Genomic DNA, 10,586 nt, shown 5'->3' on the forward strand with positions numbered 1-10,586 from the left:
GCGAGACGTGGCGGGGAGGGAAGGCGGGGGGGTGCGGAGGAGCGGGGGGGGCACCGGTTTTTCCTCGTAGTTCCCATCCCTGCACGTCCTACCGCGAGTTTTTCTTCGGCTCGGCCAAGCAGGGGTTTCCCGGGAGCCGGCTCCGGCTCGTTATCGGCCGCCTGGCCCGGCCCCCCGCGGCTTCGCGAGGGCGCTGCCGGCCGCGCGTTGCGCACGGACGGCACGGCATGAGGGGGAGGAGAGGTGTGCGTGGCAGCGCCCACGCGAGGAGTGACCGCGGTGGGGCCGCCGTGGGGCTGCGGCGGGCCCGGGGGCGCGGAGGCGGAGGCAGCGGGTGGTGAGCCAGCATCCCTCCATAAGGGCTTCCCCCTCTGAAAGGAACCTCTTTCTGATCGCGGGTAGGCGGTCATAGAAGCTTTGGGGCTTTGTTTTCTGAACATTGACAACAGCAGTAATGTCTGGGGACACGAATTTTGCAACATGATTCTCACTCGTGTAAGCGGGGGATAGGCGTCGGCATAAAAATGCCTGGGTGCTGCACTCCTACCCTAAGAACTCATCATCCTGTGCTATTCCAAGATGTTTGTGTGTCCCTCTGCTTGCAGGGCAGACTTTAGGCAGTTGTAATGATACGGATTGATCCAACGTGGACTTTTTGTTTATGTCAGCGGAGGCTGAAATCTTCCCGTTGAGACAGAGCCTTGCAGATGGTTTAGTAGGTGTACATTGATTTTTCATTCATAGACAGGGCCTTAGTTTGGGGTTGCATTCTTGTGTACCTGTGTAAGCTGGTCTAAAGTGTCTCTTCCCAAATGCTAAAGACCATGATTTGTGTTTCACATTTTGTTTTTCATCCAAATGCTTTTCTTTGTTTAGCTAGAGTCTGTCTTAGGTAGGTCTTCTTCTTAGCTCTGTTCATCAGAGCTGCAGAAACACCACTGCAAAGAAATTAATCAGAGCAGATGCTGAGTTCCTGTAACCACCTTCTGTCTCTGGTAGAGATCTGGGAAGTGCAGGGTGAAGGGCTGAAAGGAGGGGTAGCTTGTGTTGCCATTACTGACCCTCTACGTCATCTTGTGTTTGCAGAGGCCTTGGCTCCTGTGTCAGAGATTGCGTGAAGTTAATTAAGGAATTCCTGTGTTCTAATCCCTACATCGGAACAAGCCAAGACTGACTGTCATTTCTGGAGAGGCAAGATGCAAAACCAGAAGTAAACAGGATCTCGATGCAACAATACTGTTACCTAACAGGGACTGATTCTTATCCTATGATTGGAATTAATATCAAGATGCCGAAGTGCACATTCCTCAGCAAAAATCCATAGTTTCCAAATACAAATGCGTGCTTTTGGACCCAATGAGTAGTTCCAGTAGCTCTGTGTAGACTCTCAACATGTGAGAAACAGCCTTTTGTATAGCTCTTGATCCTTACGTACATGAGAGTCTCTGTGCCCTTAGTTACATGTACTGGCCCTGGCTTGCTGAGCATTTTTTTGTGTTGTCCAGCTACTGTCTTAGTTCATCCTGTTGTTTGTTGCTTCCAAATCAACATCTGAGTCAAACCTTTACTATTTTTCACTCTCACCCTGTAAACTCCCTGTACTACAGCTCCAGCCTGTCTTGGCTAAGCAGCATAGCATCATATAAGTGAGCTCCAATCCTTTATTTTTGTTTGGAAACAGTGCTTTTTCTCTGCAGTGGACTGTAATGGAAGACTATAACCTTGCAATTGCTTGATTTATCTTCACTCATCCCACTTTCAAAGCAGGAGTGTTCCAAGAGAAATTGCAGAGACTTCGTATTTTTCATCTGCCCTTAGCTACTCATAGAATTGAGAGCATGATTCTGCTACTGGCAAATTAATCAGTCTTGAAACTTCACAATTAATCATAGCAGAGCCAGTGCTCTGCTCAAGAACTTAGGAAGAAAAACCCTTACGGGTATTAGGTGCCACATTACCCCACAACTCAAAGAATGTCTGTTCTAACTTTGCTGAACACATCCCTGAAAGGAGTTCATTTTATTGCTGATCCAATTCTTATGTCTCCTCTTATCCATGTGACAACTGCAACAATTGATTAATACAGAAAAGTAATATTAGGAAAGTATTTATTTTTAGCTGCTTCTAATGGGATTTAGCAGCTGGAAAGAAGGAGAGCTGGCACGGAGCAATCAGGGCAGTTCTTAGACAGCTGTGTGAGAAACTGTACCAGGCAAGGCTCTGAAATACATCACCTTTTTTTGTATTTTAAGAAATGCAATATATGCAATGAAAAATTTGAAAACTAGACCTCAATACTCGCAGCTTAGACAGTAACTCAAAGTGGAATGGAATTAATTGTTAAATCCAGTTCTGTAATAACTTCTAGATGAAAATGCCCCTGGGTTTTGTGTGACTTTTTAAATTTAGTGCTTATGGCAGATACTACTACCCATCTTTGAAAGGCCTCAGGTTGGGATTTAAATTCCATGCCACATACATTTTTAAGCAGAACAAAAATGTAGTTACTTCTGCTCCTCTTTTCTCTTTATGAACAGCAATCTAAGAGACCCATTTTCCTATTTCGGAAGAAAGCAATTTTCTGCATGTTTGTGCCTAAGAATTGCAGCCAGAAAAGTATCTTGATAAAATGGCCCTGTAGTATTCCATGTGTTTTCTGACTGAATGGTTCCTACACTGAGGTAGTTCCATTTACAAATCAAATGTGTAATTTTTCAGTGTAAGAACAGTAAACCGAGTCTTGAATCTAAAAAGTCAAACTGAGTTTTTTTCCTTGTTGCACTGTAGTCAGTAATCTGTGTTTTGTCACTGAAATATGTCTTACCATTTTATTTGATGATGCATAAAGTAGAATACAGCATGAATCTGTTTGTCATAGTTTTAGTCACGAAAAGAAGTAACATTTTTTGGTCTTTGTGTACCTGAAGCAATTAACATCGTTATAAAAAAGCCAGGAATGTGTGTTTAGAGTAAGGAGGTACCATTTTTTCATTTAATTTTTGACATGGAAGGAATTTACCATGGGACAAAGTCTGAGCAGAGTAACGTACAGGCTGGTGGTAATACCCTGTGTTAGTGTCAGATCCTGCTGACTCCTGTGGTAGTTTACTTATGTACAAGAAGCTGCAGACTTAAGGGTCTGAGCAGAGTTATTTAGGTGGAAACCTACAGAACTAGAGCTCACAGTGAAGGATATCCTTTCTATGACAATTTTAATTCTGCCTACGAAATTAAATAGAAACTTTTAGTCCTGATATGTTAGTTTAAAATTCTCACACCATCTAGCTATTCTTTAATCAATCCCATTTTATTGGTGTGTAAGACCACCTCACTTCTCAGTCTTTCATTACACTTTAAGGAATTTATCCTTGGCTTTTCCTTATCTTAAGGTGAATTCCATAGCCAAAAAACGATTTCTAGAGCATGATTCATCTGCTAGATTCCAAATATAGTCAAAACTTTTTGAACCTATGCATCACCCTTTGTACTTTTCCTTTTGTAGTAGAAGTGGTTTGACTCTACTAGGTACCCTGGTTAGTTTTCCATTTCAAATTGTTGTCAGCCCTGTGACTCTGAGAGAACAGCATTAAATGTTTATTGTTTTAACAGGGATCATGGATCAAGAAGTGGAGTTCAAAATTAAGGTATCTTGGAACTTAAAGAGTAAACACAGCAATACTGAAGTTGAGAAGTCAAAATAAACCTCTGAGAAAATTGAAAAGATCCTAAGAGCACTTGAAAAATGTTATTACTTTGTCTTAAGGTGGAATCTTTTCTGCCTTACGAAGTGCAGATAGAAGCAGCTATCAGTTGTTACACTCTCTGAAGGGCTACTTAACACAGTTTGGGGAACCTGTTGGTGTATGAATAAATGTGCATGTACATCCAGTAAATGAGAAGGCATTATCCCTCACAAGTATCTTTTCCATGTCTGGTGTTGTCCACGACACTACGATCACATTGGTGTATATACCAGAACGTTTTCAAGGTATGCCACTGTAATCTCAAGTTCTGTAAGTGAGCCTAGCATGTGCGGACAGAACTCTGCTGCTTTTTGGGGAATGGTCTTTTAATGCAGTACAACGCAAACATGCCAGCGTGCAGCTTTTAGTTGGCTTTCCCTCTCCTCAGAGAAAAGCTATAGGGCGGTCCCCATTTTTCTCTTTGCAGTTTCCATAATTAAGTTTTCTCCTTCACAGATTTCTGGCCTGTGGCTTGGAAGAACTAGATTCTACAGAAATACAGGTTCTTCATAAGCATACTTAAAAGCTTTTTTGAAAAGTTTCAAGTGTTCCTTTGCAGAGTCCTCTTAACTGCTGCATTCCTGGCATAGTCATTGTCACTAGAGTTACTTGGTGCTGAAAGACTGATGAATCAAATCAGTAATAACATAAAGTAAGTGTCATGGCATAAGTGTTTTCTGAATGTTTAAATGGGATATGTAGTGTGAGAGAAGTGAAAAGACAGGCTTTGCATATGTGCCGTTATGAGCATGCATTTTTGTTGTTAGGGTTCAAAGGCTCTAATAATACAATTCAAAGAGGATTTGTGATTTTTTTTTTTTTTTTTTCCTAAAGTGACATGAGGACCATGTTTATTTTTTGGGTTATATATATAATTGATTCCTTTGGGGGTATTTTTCATTACAATTACCTATGGTACTCTGATCCATTCCAGTTTCTAAATACTTAGAGTTTCCCTGTGGTGGCAGGAATTTAAACGAATGATGTAATTTGCTCCTATTGTGTAGGAATAATGTATTCTATGAAATTAGCTGGCCTTTTTTATCTTGGGTGTGGCTGTACTTCTGCCGTGGTCACAATGACTGTGGTATAAGACCATTTTACCATTTACAACCTACGTGCGTTATATAGCTATACCTAGGTTGGCGAGTATGTGATTTGTAAAATTGCTGGTAAAGAATTTTGAACTTCTTAGGGATAAAAGAGATACATTTATAAATTGTCATGCTAGGAGATGGCATGTGCTTTTCTTAACTTTGGAATATGTTGGGGCAGCAGTAAGACTGCTTCAGCAGGGCTTAACGTGTGGAAAACACTTAATATTCAGTCTACTGAGTTAGCACTTGCTGTGTCTTTACTCAGTAAATGATGGGGCATAAGCAAACCAAGTTTAATCTAGCTAGTATGCAATTTAACACTCATGTAAACATCACTGTAGGTTTTAGTAAGGGTTCACAAATTTCATGTGTGTACGCAGGGTTTTCTGCAGGTTTGTACAGTCAGTGATGAAGTGTGTGTTGCTGCGTCTGTGTTACTCCTGTTGCTGTTTCTACCTGGAAAGTAGTTGACGTGAGTGTGCCCAACTACACTACAGCCAACTCTTGCTGTGGAAGCTTCTGCACAGAGGCTGCAGTGGTGTCACAGTATATAGACTGGGTTAGTAGCCAGAGATTAATGTAATTTATGACCTGCATGTATTGGTAGTAATGAAGGATTTTGTCTCCAGTCACTGGACAAAGCATAGAACTTCTTGGACCTTGAAAAGGAAGCTTTAATGTAGACCCCTATAATTAAATAGTTTAAAATGTCTTGATCATTGATTTCCACTGATTAACTTACTAGTACTGCATAACACCTTACAGCCAGAGTAGTTTTGTAAGTCAGCAGCATCACTTGTAGAGGAAGGTTGGGATTCCTGAAGAACACTGGTAATTCAGGGAGAGTTGAGGCCAAGATGGTTTTTTAATCCCAGCTTGTGCTGCAACACTTTATTGGAATAGTTCCCTCAATTCTTGAGAAGCTAATACTTAACTCTGAAGTCATCTGTGACTGCGTATGCTGTTCCAATCTCCCACCTCAGGACAGTCATCAGTAAAGTACTAAACTCTCATCAGCCTGTGACATATGTGAAAATTTTAAAGGTTATTCATAATTTAAGGTCTGAGCAGAGCACGAGACAGTGTTGGTGCTTCTCAAGGACTGTACACAGTGTGACCCCAGCACTTGTAATACCGTGTCCTTCTGCAGCCTTGGCACTACGGACTATTGTATGCAGCAGCAAGATTTCGCAAAGTCACTTACAAATGTGTCTCATGTAGAGCTGGGGGCACATAGCTTCTTCATGTCAAAATCATACCACGTCATACATGGTGTTTGAATTGTTAGTAAACTTGCTTCCCGAGTTGCATTAGCTTCCAAGGAGGACTTCCTTCATCTCCAGCCAGCTGAAAAGCAGCGTCCCTTCTTTCTACCTGATGCTGTGGTCTATAGTAGCGGGTGCTTCCAACACTTTCAAGTGGTTTACCCCAGCTGAAGTGAAATGTGAAGACAGCTGATGCAAAAAAAAATCTTCACTTCTCCTTACATTTGTCTCTCTGCTGAGGTCCTTTTGGTAGCTGCTACCTATTCCTTGGTAATAACTTAAAGCAATTAATGAATCAAGCCACAAGCATCAAGTGTCTATGATTCTGTTTTGATCGACAGACCACTGGTGGTTTGGGAGAAGCTAGTTACAGGACCTGCTGTAAAGCATATGAAAACTGGAAACAAACACTGATGTTATCAGGTGGAATTAGATGAATGTTGACTAAGGCTATTTTTAGGAAATTCCAAATGGTCTATGTAAAAGTCTATTCACTGAGACACTTGTAATAAAGATTCAACACCTTCCTGTCCCTTGAAGACTAAACACTCTTCAAACTTGGTCCACCATTTTTCTCCTTCATGAAAAGAAGTAGATTCTCAGAAGACAACTTACTGCTGCTGGTTTTACATGGAAGACGTGAATTTTATAGAATTGGGCAACTATTCTAAAATGCATAGCTTAGGTACATTAGTTCTGTACTGTTCAAGGCTGTCACAGTCCAGCCTTGTGTTTTTCTCTACAGAGGTAAGCAGAGTACGGAAACAAGTTCTGATTAACTTTCTGTCAGGTAAATAAAATAATAAGAGCAAGCAAAAGAAAGGAAAGACAATTGTAGAAATTCTCCTGAGCTGTATGACCAGGCAAAATTAGGGTGGGTGGTCTCCTTCAGGCCAGTAGTTTGAAAAGCTAGGCAAAGTTCACAGGTGAGAAGGGGAAAAAAAAAAAAAAAAAAAAAAAAAAAAAAAAAAAAAGATGAATGCTGGGTATCAGAGACACATAACTCAGGAAACTAATACCTTTTAAATAACCCTTTAATCTGACATGCAGCTTTCCACTAGAGAAATGGAATGTCCTTTCCAAGCAATGTATTCTCCTTTGTGTCAGAGTCTCTGCCAACACAGTAGTAAACACAGTGACTGCAAGTTAAGAAGAATATAAATGTTCATTATTACATTGAAATTAATGGAGAGGAGGAAGTGAACACTTGATATTTCAGAGAAATAATATCAGGAAAGTAGGTGAAACAGTAAACAAATTAAGGTAAATATTTCACTTGTCCTTAATGATAGTGTCACTATAAAGAATCCTATTTTTCAACCTCTCCCTAGAATTGTTTTCTTCACACACATTTTCAATTATATGTTAAGTGAGGTAGCTACTCATTTCCAAACACAGTATTGCATATTTCTAATTTATGTTGCCACAAGGGAGCCTTATTGCAATAAAACAACAAAGCATGTTCTTGACATGGGTTACATTTTTCACGTTAGATAGTGGCTGATGGCACTATTACTGAAGACTGCATTAAATGGTCTGCAGGTGTGCAAGATCACTTTTTTGTCTACTTTGTCCCCAAGAAAATGTTTTGTTTCAGAGTCAACATACGCCTTTGGAAATGTACCTTCAGCACTATAATAGTTGGAATTATGTTATTCATCCTTGGAAATGAGGACCCCCACTCAGATAACTGTCATACAAAGTTATCAGGCTGTATTGTGTCTGGTTTCAAGGGAAATCCATTCAGTTTTACAGTAATTAGAAAGTATAGTGAAGTTTAAAGAAATAGCTGCTTTTTAAAATTACCTTTCAAACCTCACTTACAGAGGGTCTGCTACTTGTTAACATTCAAGTCAAGGCAAAATTATTTGCGCTTACTTTGGCACCGAAGCTAATCCTTATGCATTGTTTGCATGGGAAGGCAGCCAGATGCAAAGTGTAGACAAAACTCCACTAGTATCCCTGGAGTAGAGGGTTTGCAGGACTCCTGGCCCTGTGCCTTTCTTAGCAACGTCATAAATCTTCTGGGACCCAACAGCATAGGGGAGGCTGATTTTTATGTTTTCTATTTCCTATCTCATTGCAGTCTTTCAGCCAGAAGATGTGTCTGCCAAGGTGTACTTAGAGGGAGCTGGTATAGTTCCAGGAGGAAGTTTGTGCTATTGAATTCTGTCAGCCCTGCAGCTTCACTCAGACAAAAATGTTACTGAAGTCAATAAGCTTGCAAGGACTTGCAAAAGCTGTGTGATTTATTGTTTGGTTTGGTTTTGTTTAAGAATGAGGCAGATTTTAGGACAATAATCAGATAGGACCAGCATTGATTATTTTCATTTTCAAGTAATTATTGAAAATATATATAGTGTACAGAAATTAACTCATAAACCCATCACAGCTGGTTTTATTTTTAGATTTTTAAGGAGCACACTTAAACCTGATATAGCTGTGTCCTGGTTGGGGCTGGCCTAGAGCTCCCGTTGGTCTGGCAGCGGGAGGAGCTGCAGCACCCTGAGACCCCAGGGGCTCCCCAGGTCCCAGTGCCCTCACCTGTGTGCGGGGGCGGGGGGAGCACAGCTGGAGGGCTGGGCCCCGATTGGCCGATAGTCCATGTCATGTGACATTGCGCTCACTATATAAAGGCAGGAGTGGGCCAGGAGGGGCTCTCACTTCTGGGGGTGTGGCTGTGGGGCCTTTGTGTTCGGGATCGCCAGCCGGGAGCAGGTGGGTGGTGAGCAGCTGTATGGTACATTACCTGTTGGTACTGCTGTCAGTGTATTATTCTGTTACTGTTATTAAACTGTTTTTATCTCCACCCGCAAGTCTCCCTTTGCCCCTCCGATTCCCTCCCCATTCCCAAGTGGGGGGAGGTGGGTGAGCGGCTGTGTGGTGTTTAGCTGCTGAGTAGGCTCAAACCACAACAAGCTTGAAGATTTCCTCCTGAGTTGGTGTACATAGGCTCAGACCCTTAATATCTGAGAAGAGAATCAAGAATAAAACATACTCAGTTGAAAGGGAATTAAACATGCATATTTTTCTTCCTATAGGTTTAGGGGGGGTTGTTTTGTTTTGTTTTTCTTTTCCTGGGCTTTCTCTTCCATGAGTTATGACAATGTGCAGATTTTCATTGCTGTGTCATTTTCACTTGTTAATGACAGGATCCCCAGATTCAGAGAAACCCATACCATCAATTTATATTTCCGTATCAGTCCTCTTAGTTGTCAGTGTAAGCTGAGAGTCTTTTCTAGATGTTACTATGGCAGGCTGATAACTTGGGAATCAAGTGACCACCCAGAATTTCTTAAAAGATCAATTGAAGACTGTTAATAGACCAAAACAGCGGTTGCTTTCCAAGTCAAAGTTACCAGAGGCTAAAGTGTTTGAAGCTTGGTTCTACGTAGCCAAAGAACAGGAAGTCTATAAATAGATCTGTTTAGATCGCTGTCCTTTTGCCATCATGCATGCAGTATGATAACCTGGAGTTCTAACTGAAATTAAGGCTTTGTTGGGTCAGGTTAGGTAAGTGTTTACAGGATGAGCTTTGTAATTAGAATTGAAATGGTAATTCCAGTCTCGTATCATCTTTATATATATGTGACTTTCTCCCCACTCTTGGGTTTTGCCTGAATGATGTCTTCATCTGTTTCATCTTTGACCATTTATGTTTTCTATGTTACACTACTGCCATGGAATAGTGTCTTAGTTTGGGCTGAAATAGAGTTAATATTCCTTTTCAGGGACTAGATGAGTGCTGTGTTTTGGATTTAACTTTGGGTTTGGTATGGGAAAAATGCTGATAGCACACTGATGTTTTCAGCTGCTGCCGAGACTTCAAGGACTCTTCGACTCCCCATGTCCTGCCCGTGCGCAAGGGCACAGGGAGCAGGGAGGGAGCACGGACAGAGCACCTGACCCAAACTGGCCAGTGAAATATTCCATATCATGGAACGTCATGCTCACTATATAAAGGAGGGGTGGTTGGGGAGGAGCTCTCGAGCTCTCTCTCTCTCTCTCGCTTCCGGGATTGCGATTGTGGGATCTTGGTATCTCGGGGTCGCTGGCCGGGAACGGGCTGGGGATTGGTAAGCGGGTGGTGAGCAATTACGCTGGACATTGCCTGTTTATATATTTCTTTTTGTTTTCCTCCCATCATCATTATTGTTCTCGTTTTATTGCCATTATTAAACTGTTCTTATCTCAGCCTGTGAGTCTCCCTTCACCCCTCTAATCCCCTCCCCCATTCCCAGGTGGGAAGGGGTAAGGGAGGGTGGTTAGCTGCAGGGGTTGGTTGCCGATCAGGCCCAAACCACAACAAATAGAAATCTGCACTCCTGTGCAAACGGTTGTTCCTACAGAGTTCTTGCTGGTTTCTGCAAGGCCTTAGCATCTTGCTAAGTTTTGTTAGGTCCCAGTTCTGTTTGTTCTGCAATTATTTCTGAGATAAATAAAATGGCTTATTAATGCTGATGTCCACCAGCTGTGGAAGT

The 10,586-nt window shown here is 41.7% G+C and overlaps 1 long non-coding RNA gene across 1 annotated transcript; it reads left to right on the forward strand.

Moving 5' to 3' along the window:
• The first annotated feature begins 57 nt into the window (after positions 1 to 57).
• Positions 58 to 2,753, forward strand: LOC116965689. The gene is made up of 2 exons (XR_004409567.2): positions 58 to 398; positions 1,087 to 2,753. It is a non-coding gene; the product is annotated as an uncharacterized LOC116965689 (long non-coding RNA).
• Positions 2,754 to 10,586: the final 7,833 nt, after the last annotated feature.

The sequence above is a fragment of the Tyto alba genome, unplaced genomic scaffold (genome assembly GCF_018691265.1).
Source record: "Tyto alba isolate M040663 unplaced genomic scaffold, T.alba_DEE_v4.0 Super-Scaffold_14, whole genome shotgun sequence".
NCBI lineage: Eukaryota > Metazoa > Chordata > Aves > Strigiformes > Tytonidae > Tyto > Tyto alba.